This window comes from Macaca mulatta, chromosome 7, assembly GCF_049350105.2.
Source record: "Macaca mulatta isolate MMU2019108-1 chromosome 7, T2T-MMU8v2.0, whole genome shotgun sequence".
In the NCBI taxonomy this organism is placed as follows: Eukaryota; Metazoa; Chordata; class Mammalia; order Primates; family Cercopithecidae; genus Macaca; species Macaca mulatta.
In genome coordinates, this window is record NC_133412.1 from 23,748,304 (window position 1) to 23,758,966 (window position 10,663).

The following is a 10,663-nucleotide window of genomic DNA, read 5'->3' on the forward strand; positions in this document are numbered from 1 at the left end:
TGAAATGCTAGGAAAGGGGAAAAAATCAGTGGTTGCCAGAGTTCCATGGGTGGAAGGAGACAACTGATTACAAAGCGGCAGGTGAGAATTTTCTGGGATGATGGAAGTATTTCCCATCATGATTGTAGCAGAGTTAACAGCACTGTGTACATTTGACAAAACCCATGGAATTGAACAAGTTAAAAGGGCAGATTTTGCAATTTAAAAAGTGGATTGGGGTTCCTGGTGCTGCTTGTGTGCTCGTTTGGTGCGGACCTGGTACCTCTTTTGTGAAGCGGCAGCTGAGCAGACTCCAGCGCTCGCCATGGCCTACGAAAAGCCCAAGGAAGGAGTCAGGACTGAGAACAACGATCATATTAATTTGAAGGTGGCGGGGCAGGATGGTTCTGTGGTGCAGTTTAAGATTAAGAGGCATACACCACTTAGTAAACTAATGAAAGCCTATTGTGAACGACAGGGATTGTCAATGAGGCAGATCAGATTCCGATTCGATGAGCAACCAATCAATGAAACAGACACACCTGCACAGTTGGAACTGGAGGATGAAGATACAATTGATGTGTTCCAACAGCAGACGGGAGGTGTCTACTGAAAAGGGAACCTGCTTCTTTACTCCAGAACTCTGTTCTTTAAAGACCAAGATTACATTCTCAATTAGAAAACTGCAATTTGGTTCCACCACATCCTGACTACTATCGTATAGTTTTCTCTATTCTTTCATTTCCCCCTTCCCCATTCCTTTATTGTACATAAAGTAACTGGTATATGTGCACAAGCATATTGCATTTTTTTTTAAACTAAACAGCCAATGTTATGTTTTGATTGACATCAAGTGGAGACGGGATGGGGAAAAATACTGATTCTGTGAAAATACCCCCTTTCTCCATTAGTGGCATGCTCATTCAGCTCTTATCTTTATATTCCAGTAAGTTATTTTGCTCTCACTGTTTTAACAGAAACACACAACGTAAAAATCCTTGCATAACTTGTTCAGTTGGAGACTTTTAATGTTTTTCATTTATCATTGTAAAACCAAGGACAATTTTATAACTTTTTTTGTACGTAGCTGTTACATGTAGGGCAATCTGAGTTTAAGTAGGGATAAATTACTCTAAAACAAAAAAGAATCCTAGATAGTTTTCCCTTCAAGTCAAGCGTCTTGTTGTTTAAATAAACTTCTTGTTTAAAATGAAAAAATAAAAATAAAAAATATAAAAAGTGGATTGGAACATGCTTCTACATACACAGAATCTATCTTCCTTGGGAAGTTTAATTTTTTTTCCTGGTACTGTTTCTGAAAGAATAGCCAGTATGACCACAGAAAATCACATTAAACATGAAGATGCAGAATGGAAAGCAGGCTTAGACTTCAGCGCAGGCACTAGAAGGCTCAGGAAACACTATGCTCTACTTAGACTCAGTCTTATGACTCAGTCATAGTAAAAAGTTATCCCTCTGAAATGCTAACGAACTGTGTGGTTTTAAATACATCGTCTTCAAATCAGTTCTAAGTAAAGGCCAACTTTTTACATGCTATCCTACTTGCTGGCTATGCCTTATGGTCACTAAGTGCTTCTCTGAGAAGTTGTTGCGTAGTGTTATTTCACAGTCTTCTGTCCTTTTTATGAGTCAGAGAAGGAGGGCTCAGTTGAGAATTAAAGGGGAAAGAAATGAAACACAGAAAGTAACTTTGTCTATATTGGGAGACAAATGGAGCTAAAAAGGCAATCGTTTGAGACTAGTGGTGGTATCAACCTGTCCACAAAGATTTTTGTTGTGGTGGTTTGCAATTGTCTTAAGGATGAAAAATTCAAAATGTATCTAAGTAACATTCCTAGTAACTCAGAATGTGAATAACCTTCCTGATACCGTGTTTTGCATTTTTGTATTGTTTTTGTCAAATAAAAAATCATATATATGTATGGTGTACAATGTGATGCTTTGATATATGGATACATTGTGGAATGGCTAAATCAATCTATTTAACATCTGCATTACCTTGCATGCTATTTTTTTTACAGTGAGAACACTTAAAATCTACTTTCAGCAATTTTCAAGTATATTGTGATAATAATTACAATGATGTACACTAAATCTGTTGAACTTATTCCTCCAGTCCAGCTGGAATTTTATATCCTTTGGCCAACAATTCCCTTGTTTAAGTTTCTAGTTGCCTTTTTTGGTACCAGAAGTCATAGAATGCAAAGATGCAGAGGGAACAATGGGCATCATTTGGTTTTAGTAAACCAAGTAATGATTTTTATAAAGCCTCACTTATAGAAAGCTGCCAATTCCAAGGCTGCCAACAGTTTCCTAACTGTGTTTACACCCAGTTTGTCAACATCACAGCAAAAAGCTGACAGAGAAGATCTATGGTGTGCCTGCTGCTAAACTCAATGCCAAAACTCACCATTCTTGGGCTTCTTATCAGGGCTGTGTCCCAGAACAGCTATTCCTAGAAACCAAAATATGTATGTGTGTGTGGTGGGGGTGGGAGTGGGGGTAGGGTGGGGGGAGTGGTGGTAGTGGTGTTGAATGTAGGAAAAGAGACATTGGAGAGATGGCGTCTTCATGGTTTCCGTACCATATTTGGCTGGGTATATCAACCACATTTAGGATGTCTGACTTTTAGTCACACATCAGAATTTTGGTGGGAGATCTCTCATTTTCTCTTCTTGAATCCCAGTGCTCTCCACACTACACCATTCTGCCTCCAGTTGAGTAGATGTTACCATAGGCATGAACTGGCAAGGGAAAGGATAAACCAAAAGCAAGAAGGCTTCTTGGCTGTTGCAATAAACAAGGATAAACACCAAAGTAAGTAGTAATTATGATGATGTGAGAAAGTTGAAGACAGAGGAAACATTTAGGAGGAAGAATTGGAAGGTCTTGCAGACCTGATGAGGTATTGAAATTAAGCAGGGGCAACTGGGTGGAGGGCACCACCATTCTTGGAGCTAATGAAACAGAAAATGCTGCTGGCTGAATTTGGGAAAATTGGAGAGCATAGGCATGTAAGGGATACATGTGAAAATTCACGAAGAGTCTTAAACTGTGGAGTGAATCTTGTGGTTTTATTGTTTGCTTGCTTAATATTTGATGTAACTGTCTATACTCTTTCATGTCCACTTACTTTGCTTTCTCAATCTTCTAGCACATTTATACTTAGCTTCTTCCAGTTCCTTGAATGCTCTTTGCTTTATCTTTCTTTTGTGACTTCTGCACATGAGTTTCCAGGCCTCTTGCCTTCACTCATTGCCACTTACCCTTCAGGTTTCCACTGAGCCATCCTTTCCCCTGGAAACCTTACATTTCCAACCTCCCAGGGCCCAAGTTAGGTAATTCTCTAATATACTTTGACTTCCCTTATTGGAGGAATTATCACCAATACTGATACTGGACTTTTAGTTGTCTCTCTTCATCTCAATATTGTAAACTCTAATAAGAAAAAAACATTTGCCTTGTCAATAATGAAGCCCAAAGATCACAATAAAAGTTAAATACGTGTTAATAGAAGTGAATATTTTTAAAATTATGTATTAAACTTAAATAAAATTAAAACATACAAAGATATCCCAATTCTCACTCTTTGTATTCATTATAATTTGTCTTAATTTATATAAATTATAATTCATAAGTGATATATGAAATACATACATTCATAGGAATATAATTACATATTATATAGCCATATATGTATGCATGTGTATGTATATGTACTCATGTACTGTATTAGCCCATTCTGCATCCCTATAAAGGAATACCGAAAACTGGGTAATTTATAAGAAGAGAGGTTTATTTGGCTCACAGTTCTGCTAACTGCATAAGTAGCATGGCGCCAGCATCTGCTTCAAGTTGGGACCTCAGGAAGCTTTTCCTCATAGTAGAACGTAAAAGAGGAGCAGGTGCGCCACATGAGAGACAGAATAAGAGAAGGAAGGGAAGAAATGCCAGGCTCTTCAATCAGCTCTCTTGTGGACTAAGAGAGCAGAACTCACTCATTACTGTGGGAAAGGAACCAAGCTATTCATGAGGGTTCCACCCACATGTCCCAAACACCTCCACAGGGTCCCACCTCCAACATTGGGATGGGAGATTTTAACATGAGATTTGGAAGGGACAAACATCCAAACTATATCATGTACACATATACATACAAACACACATACAATAATATAATTCAATGTATTGCCTTTTGCTTTATAGCACCTTGCAGATATTGTGTGTGTTTTTTTAAATATAAATTGAAGGTTTGTGGCAACCCTGCATCAAGCAAGTCTGTTGGTACCATTTTCCCAGCAGCGTGTGCTCACTTTGTGTCACATTTTGGTAATTCTCACAATATTGCTAACATTTTCATTATTATTATATCTGCTATGGTGATCTGTGATCAGTGATTTCTGATGTTACCACTGTAACTGTTTTGGGGTGCCGTAACAATGAACTTACTTGGTAAATGTCATGTGTGTCTGACTGCTCCACTTTCCTTCTCTCTCTCTCTACTTCAGCCTGCCTATTTTCTGAGAACAGCATTATTGAAATTAGGCCAACTAATAAACTTGCGATGACCTCTAAGTGTTCAAGTGAAAGGTAGAGTTGCATGTTTCTGACTTTAAGTAAAAAGCTAGAAACAATGAAGCTTAGTGATGAAGGCATGTCAAAAGCTGAGATAGGCCAAAGCTAGGTGTTTTGTGTCAAACATTTAGTCAAGTTGTGAATGCAAAGGTATTATTGAAGAAAACTGAAAGTGCTACTCCAGTGAACACACAACTCATAAGAAAATGAACAGTCTTATTACTGATAGGGAGAAAGTCTTATTGGTCTGGAAAGAAAATCTAACCAGCTACAACATTATCTTCCTTAAGTCAAAGCCTAATCCAGAGCAAGCCATAATTCTCAATTCAGTGAAGGCTGAGAGAGGTGAGGAAGCTTCAGAAGAAAAGTTTGAAGCTAGCAGAGGTTAGTTTTTATAAGGTTTAAGGAAATACGTCATATCCATAACATAAAAGGGCAAGATGAAGCAGCCAAGTGCTGATGTAGAAGCTACAGCAAGTTATTCAGAAAATCTAGTTAAAATAACTGATAAAGGTGGCTACAGTGAAACAACATATTTTCAATGTAGATGAAACAGCCTTCTATTGGAAGAAGATGGTATCTAAGACTTTTGTAGCTACAGAGGACAACTCAGTGCTTTTCTTCAAAGCTTCAAAGGACAGACTGACTCTCTCATTAGGGACTAATCCAACTGGTGACTTTGAGTTAAGCCAATGCTTATTTACCATTTTGAAAATCCCAGGGTCCTTAAGAATTATGCTAAATGTACTCTGCCTGTGCACTATCAATGGAATCACAAAGTGTAGATGAAAGCAACTCTGTTTACTGAATAGTTTACTGAGTAATTTAAGCCCACTGTTGAGCCCTAGTTCTCAGACCAAAGGATTCCTTTTAAAATATTGCTGCTCAGTGACAATGCACCTAGTCACCCAAGAGCCCTGATGGAGATGTACAAGGAGATGAATCCTGTTTTCATGCCTGCTTCCACGGCATCCCTTCTGCAGCCCATGGATCAAGGAGTAATTTGACTTTCAACTTTTACTATTTAAGAAATACATTTAATCATATTATATGTGCCATGGTAGTGATTTATCCGATGGATCTGGGCAAAGTCAATAAAAACCTTTTGGGGAGGATTCAGCATTCTAGATGCCATTAAGACCATTTGTAATTCATGGTAGAAGGTCAAAAGATCTACATAAAAAGGAGTCTAGAAGAGTGAGTTCCAGCCCTCATTGATAACTTTGAGGGGTTCAAGATGTCACTGGAGGAAGTAACTGCAGATGTTGTAGAAATATTAATAGAAAGCAAACTAGAATTAGAAATGGAGCTTGAAGATGTGACTGAATTGCCGCAATCTCATGATAAGCCTTGAAAAGATGAGGAGTTGCTTCTTATGGATGAGCAAAGAATGTGGTTTCTTGAGATGAAATCTACTCCTGGTGCAGATGCTGAGAACATTGTTGAAATGACAACATAGGATTTTAAATAGTGCATAAACTTAGCTGATAAAGCAGCAACGGGATTTGAGAAGGTTGACCCCAATTTCAAAGAAGTTCTACTGTGGGTAACATGCTACCAAAGAGCATCACATGCTATAGAGAAATATTTTGTGTGTGTGAAAGGAAGAGCCAATTGCTGCAGCATACTTTATTGTTGTCTTATTTTAAGAAATTGCCACAGCCATCCCAAACTTCAGCAATCTCCCCTGTGATCGTCAGCTGCCGTCAACAATGAAGCAAGCCTCTTTACCAGCAAAAAGATGATCACACTCTGAAGGCTCAGATAATCATTAGCTTATTTTAGCCATAAAGTATTTTTAAATTAAGGTATGTACATTATTTTCAGACACACGCTATTGCACACTTAGTAGATTACAGGATAGCATAAACATAACTTTTATATGCATTGGGAAGCTAAAGAAGTTTGTGTGACTTGCTCTATTGAGATACTCCCTTCATTGTAGTGGTCTGGAGCTGAACTCACAGTATCTCATAGGTATGCCTGCATGAGAGCGAAAAAAGTGAGAGAGAAATGGGAAAGGGAGATTGTTAAGAACCAGGAAACAGAGTTTTAAATAAAATTCTGTCCTTAAGAAGCAGAATATTGCTTTATATATGGCATTTAAATACTCGATTTAAATTTTATCATTTTTATGAAGAAGATATAAGATGAAGAAAGTTTTATGCTCCTTAGTATTTATGTGAATCTATGAAAATAAGCAACCAAGAGGCTTATTAATTGCCACGTGTGAACAGGGATTTTTCAAAAGCAAGGTAAGAGCTAGGGTAATGTCCAATAATATGTGAGTGGAAACAGATTTTACTTTTTTTTTCAAAAATAAATATTACAGCATGAGTCATTTTCAAGAGCAATTTTATTCCTGGATTCTTCAAGTTTTTTATTATTTATTTATTTTTATTATACTTTAAGTTTTAGGGTACATGTGCACAACTTTCAGGTTTGTTACATATGTACACATGTGCCGTGTTGGTGTGCTGCACCCATTAACTCGTCATTTACATTAGGTATATCTCCTAATGCTATCCCTTCCCCTCCCCCCACCCCACGACAGGCCCCAGTGTGTGATGTTCCCCATCCTGTGTCCAAGTGTTCTCATTGTTCAATTCCCACCTATGAGTGAGAACATGCAGTGTTTGGTTTTCTGTCCTTGCGATAGTTTGCTCAGAATGATGCAAATTTTATTTATTATAAATAATTAACTAAGCCTAGCAATAGACTTGCTCAATATGTGTGATGCCCACCATAATACAGAATAAGTCAAGTGCAGCTAGTTAACACTGGTAAACACCTTCTCCTAACATTCAACATTAATGAGAGGCAACACGGAGGCTATAGGCACAAATCAAGTACATGCAAAAATTAATGGCTAATATGGTAGTACATCATTTCCAAATAAATATAAGATGTGTAAACAATAGCTGAGAAAGTGGAAATCTTTTCAGCTGTTCTAAAACAAAAGAATAACAAATTGGGAAAAGTCCTTAGACATCATGTAATCCTACGCAACTGGAGACTTGTACCTTTTTGAAATGCCCCAGTTAAGTGCTGTCCCAGTTACCCTTGAAAATCTCTGCAGAGGCAGTCTCACTGAAGTAACTCATTTCACCTTTGGACAGCTCTGTTTACAGTACAGTGTTTTCTTTTATTGTGATCCCTGACGCTTCCATTTATTGGTTTTAGTTCTGCCACTGTAATCCAGCAAAATACAAATACTCTTTTTTTTTCAAATACTTCTTTCACATGATAGCCTTGGATTACTATTACCAACCTAGAATGAATCCCGAATTTTGTATTTCTATGCAACAGAAAATGTAATATGACAATCAAAACTTTTTGGAGCGAGACATGAATAGAAGTTTAATTTCTTTTTTATTCACTAAATTACAGAAATTATAGTTCAGCTTAAATTCTGATTCATGTTGTTTTTAAACTACCGCTGCCCTCTTTTAAAAGTATCACACCACCTTCTTGCCTCTTTTTTTAGTCTGACATCAATCACCATAATCTAATTGTTCTTGTTCTTGCTTCTTGATACCTAGAGGTGGGTGGTCAGTTTGATGACATCTGGCATTTAATGCTTGCTGAGTTCTCTCTTTTATAGAAATAATTTGACGTATTGAAGCAGGCTACCAGCTTAAGTATGCTGGGGAGTGGGGTGGCTGAGGATGGTGAGGGCCGAAGCCACTTCTGCTTTCAGATAAAAGTGTGTTGTAGTACAGGGTTAAGAAAATAACATCAATAAAACAATGAATTCTTTGGAATAAGACCAGACCTAATTTTGTAGCCTGGCTTAGAAAGTTACTGTCTACATAACCTTCATTAAATGAGTTGATTTCACTCAGCCCTAGGGTCCTCATCTATAAAATGGGAATAATATTGACTTTGCAGGCCTGCTGTGATAATTAAATGAGACTGGCACACTTCATCTAGTACCATGTCTGGCTTCTCCTGTTCCAAAGCTAGTGTAGAGTTAGACACTTAGCTCTCAGTTGTTGGTAGCTTCCCCAGCACACCTGCTCCCAATCATCTCAACAGTATTTTTGTTTAGGGCAGTCCCCCACCCCACAGTCAGGACAGGTGGCATTTTCTGCTCTGGGCTTCCAACTTCTAAATGGGAGCTCCTCAGCAGTGGTTAAGGCATCAGGTTTCTAATTTCCCAGAATAATAAAGGTGCTGGCAAGGCAAAGACCGAAGAGAAGTTGAATGTTTCCAGGACTCAGTTTGGTATGTCCCTGAGTGACTCAGGCTGCTATGCTTCTGAAGGTCCTCTGGATGGTATTGGAATGGCTTTGCATGAGAGAAATCTGCCGCTATTGCCCAGTGAACCAAGGAAGAAGAAACATATACAGAATATTGAATTAGGGCCAAGAACTCTGCCAGATCTGTGCCTCAAAAAAAAACAAAACAAAACAAAACAAAACAAAAACTCATTAAGATATTCATGCATTCATTTATGTACTCATTAATTTATTCATCAAAAGTGTTGAAAGCTCCCTTTGGGTCAAATTGTGTGCAACAGTCCCAGTGAAGAAGTTAGAATATAGTATAAAAAGTACAGTAAAAGATGTAAAATGTACAGAAATGATACAGAGAAAAGGATCCCCTAATCCTTGGGGTTCGAAGAGAAGGCTTCCAGGAAGAAATGACAGAAAGTGAGGTTTGTAAGCGAATAGGCTTTCAGAGAAAGGATAATTCAGGCAGGCATAGGAACACACATGTGCAAACAGAGGAGGCTTGACCTAGCATAGCTTGTTATGGAAATGTCCATATGTTGATATTATAGAAGCTTAACATGCCAAAGGGGGTTGTGAAAATAGCTTAAGTTAGAAGAAGAGTGTTGTGGAAAAAAGACCAAAACCTTAAAATTTAATCTAAAACTATGCTGCTTACCAATAAAGGAAAGGTAGAATTCTCACTAGTTAGTAGTGTCTGGGTTGCTATCACATTTCAATTCCTTTGCATATCAAAATCTTAGGCTTCCTGACATATAAGGGTACAACTTAAAACCCATTTCAGAATCAAATTTTGTTGGCAATGGAGTGGAGATTTTATGATCGCAGGTGATGAGGGTATACCTTGTGAAAAGGAAGGGAGGAGAACTCAGGGTAAAAATAGGGGAGAGAAATCTTACAGAACACCATTTTCAGAAGGCTGTTTGTGAAGAGTAGTGGCAACTTAGGCTTGAAAGAGGCAGAAGCTTTTTCTGGTAAACATTAAGGTGCTCTTATTTTGTAGAGACCTTATATTCTTCTCTCTAGCAGGAAGTTATGTGAGATGAAGTTCTGACTGATATAGGAGGGTTGGCTTTTTTTAACCAGGAACCTGGACTTGTGTGTTATATACATCTTGCAAGGCTAATAAGAAATTGTAAGCATGTAGAGTCATGATCAGATTTGCATTTCATAAATATACCTTGATCACAATGCAGAAGACCAATGTGTGGGGTATGAGGCTGGAGGCAGATAAATTAGTTAGGAGGCTATTGCAATATTCCCAGGGAGAGATAATGAGGGGATTAAACTAAGAAGAGCCATTGGGAATAGAAAGGGGATGATGAGGTTATCTAAAAAAAAAAAAAAAACCCACAGAAAATAACAAACATAATGGGGAAAAATTAGATGCATTCTGTTTAAAGTTGGAATAAGGCACGGGTGACTGCTATCCGGTATACTTTTCAACATAGCACAGAAATTCTGTCTGATTCAGAAATTTTAGAAGAATAAATAAGATGTATACAGATTGGAAGCAATGATACAGTATGTGATTGTTTGCAGATATGAGATACAGGGACACACACGCATACACATACACATAAAAATCTACAAACTATTAAAATTCAAATGAAATCTATCAATATGCTAGATACAAGATTATATTACAAATCAACACACAAAAGATCAACAAATTGAACAAAAAAAAAATTGTGCCAAAGACCAAATTTCCACTCAGGGAATGTCCTCACACAACTATCTCCCTTTTTCTCCTTCACATCTAAGGGTGGCAAACCTCCCTGCCCGCTTCAAGGGTACCCTTAACAACCAGAAAACTCTATTGTCTCTTGTGGTTTTCCTATACTTGACTGCAC

General features: G+C 37.8%; 1 pseudogene; it reads left to right on the plus strand.

Annotated features, from left to right (window-relative positions):
* Window positions 1-224: 224 nt before the first annotated feature.
* On the plus strand, window positions 225-775 carry LOC714892 (small ubiquitin-related modifier 2; annotated as a pseudogene).
* Window positions 776-10,663: the final 9,888 nt, after the last annotated feature.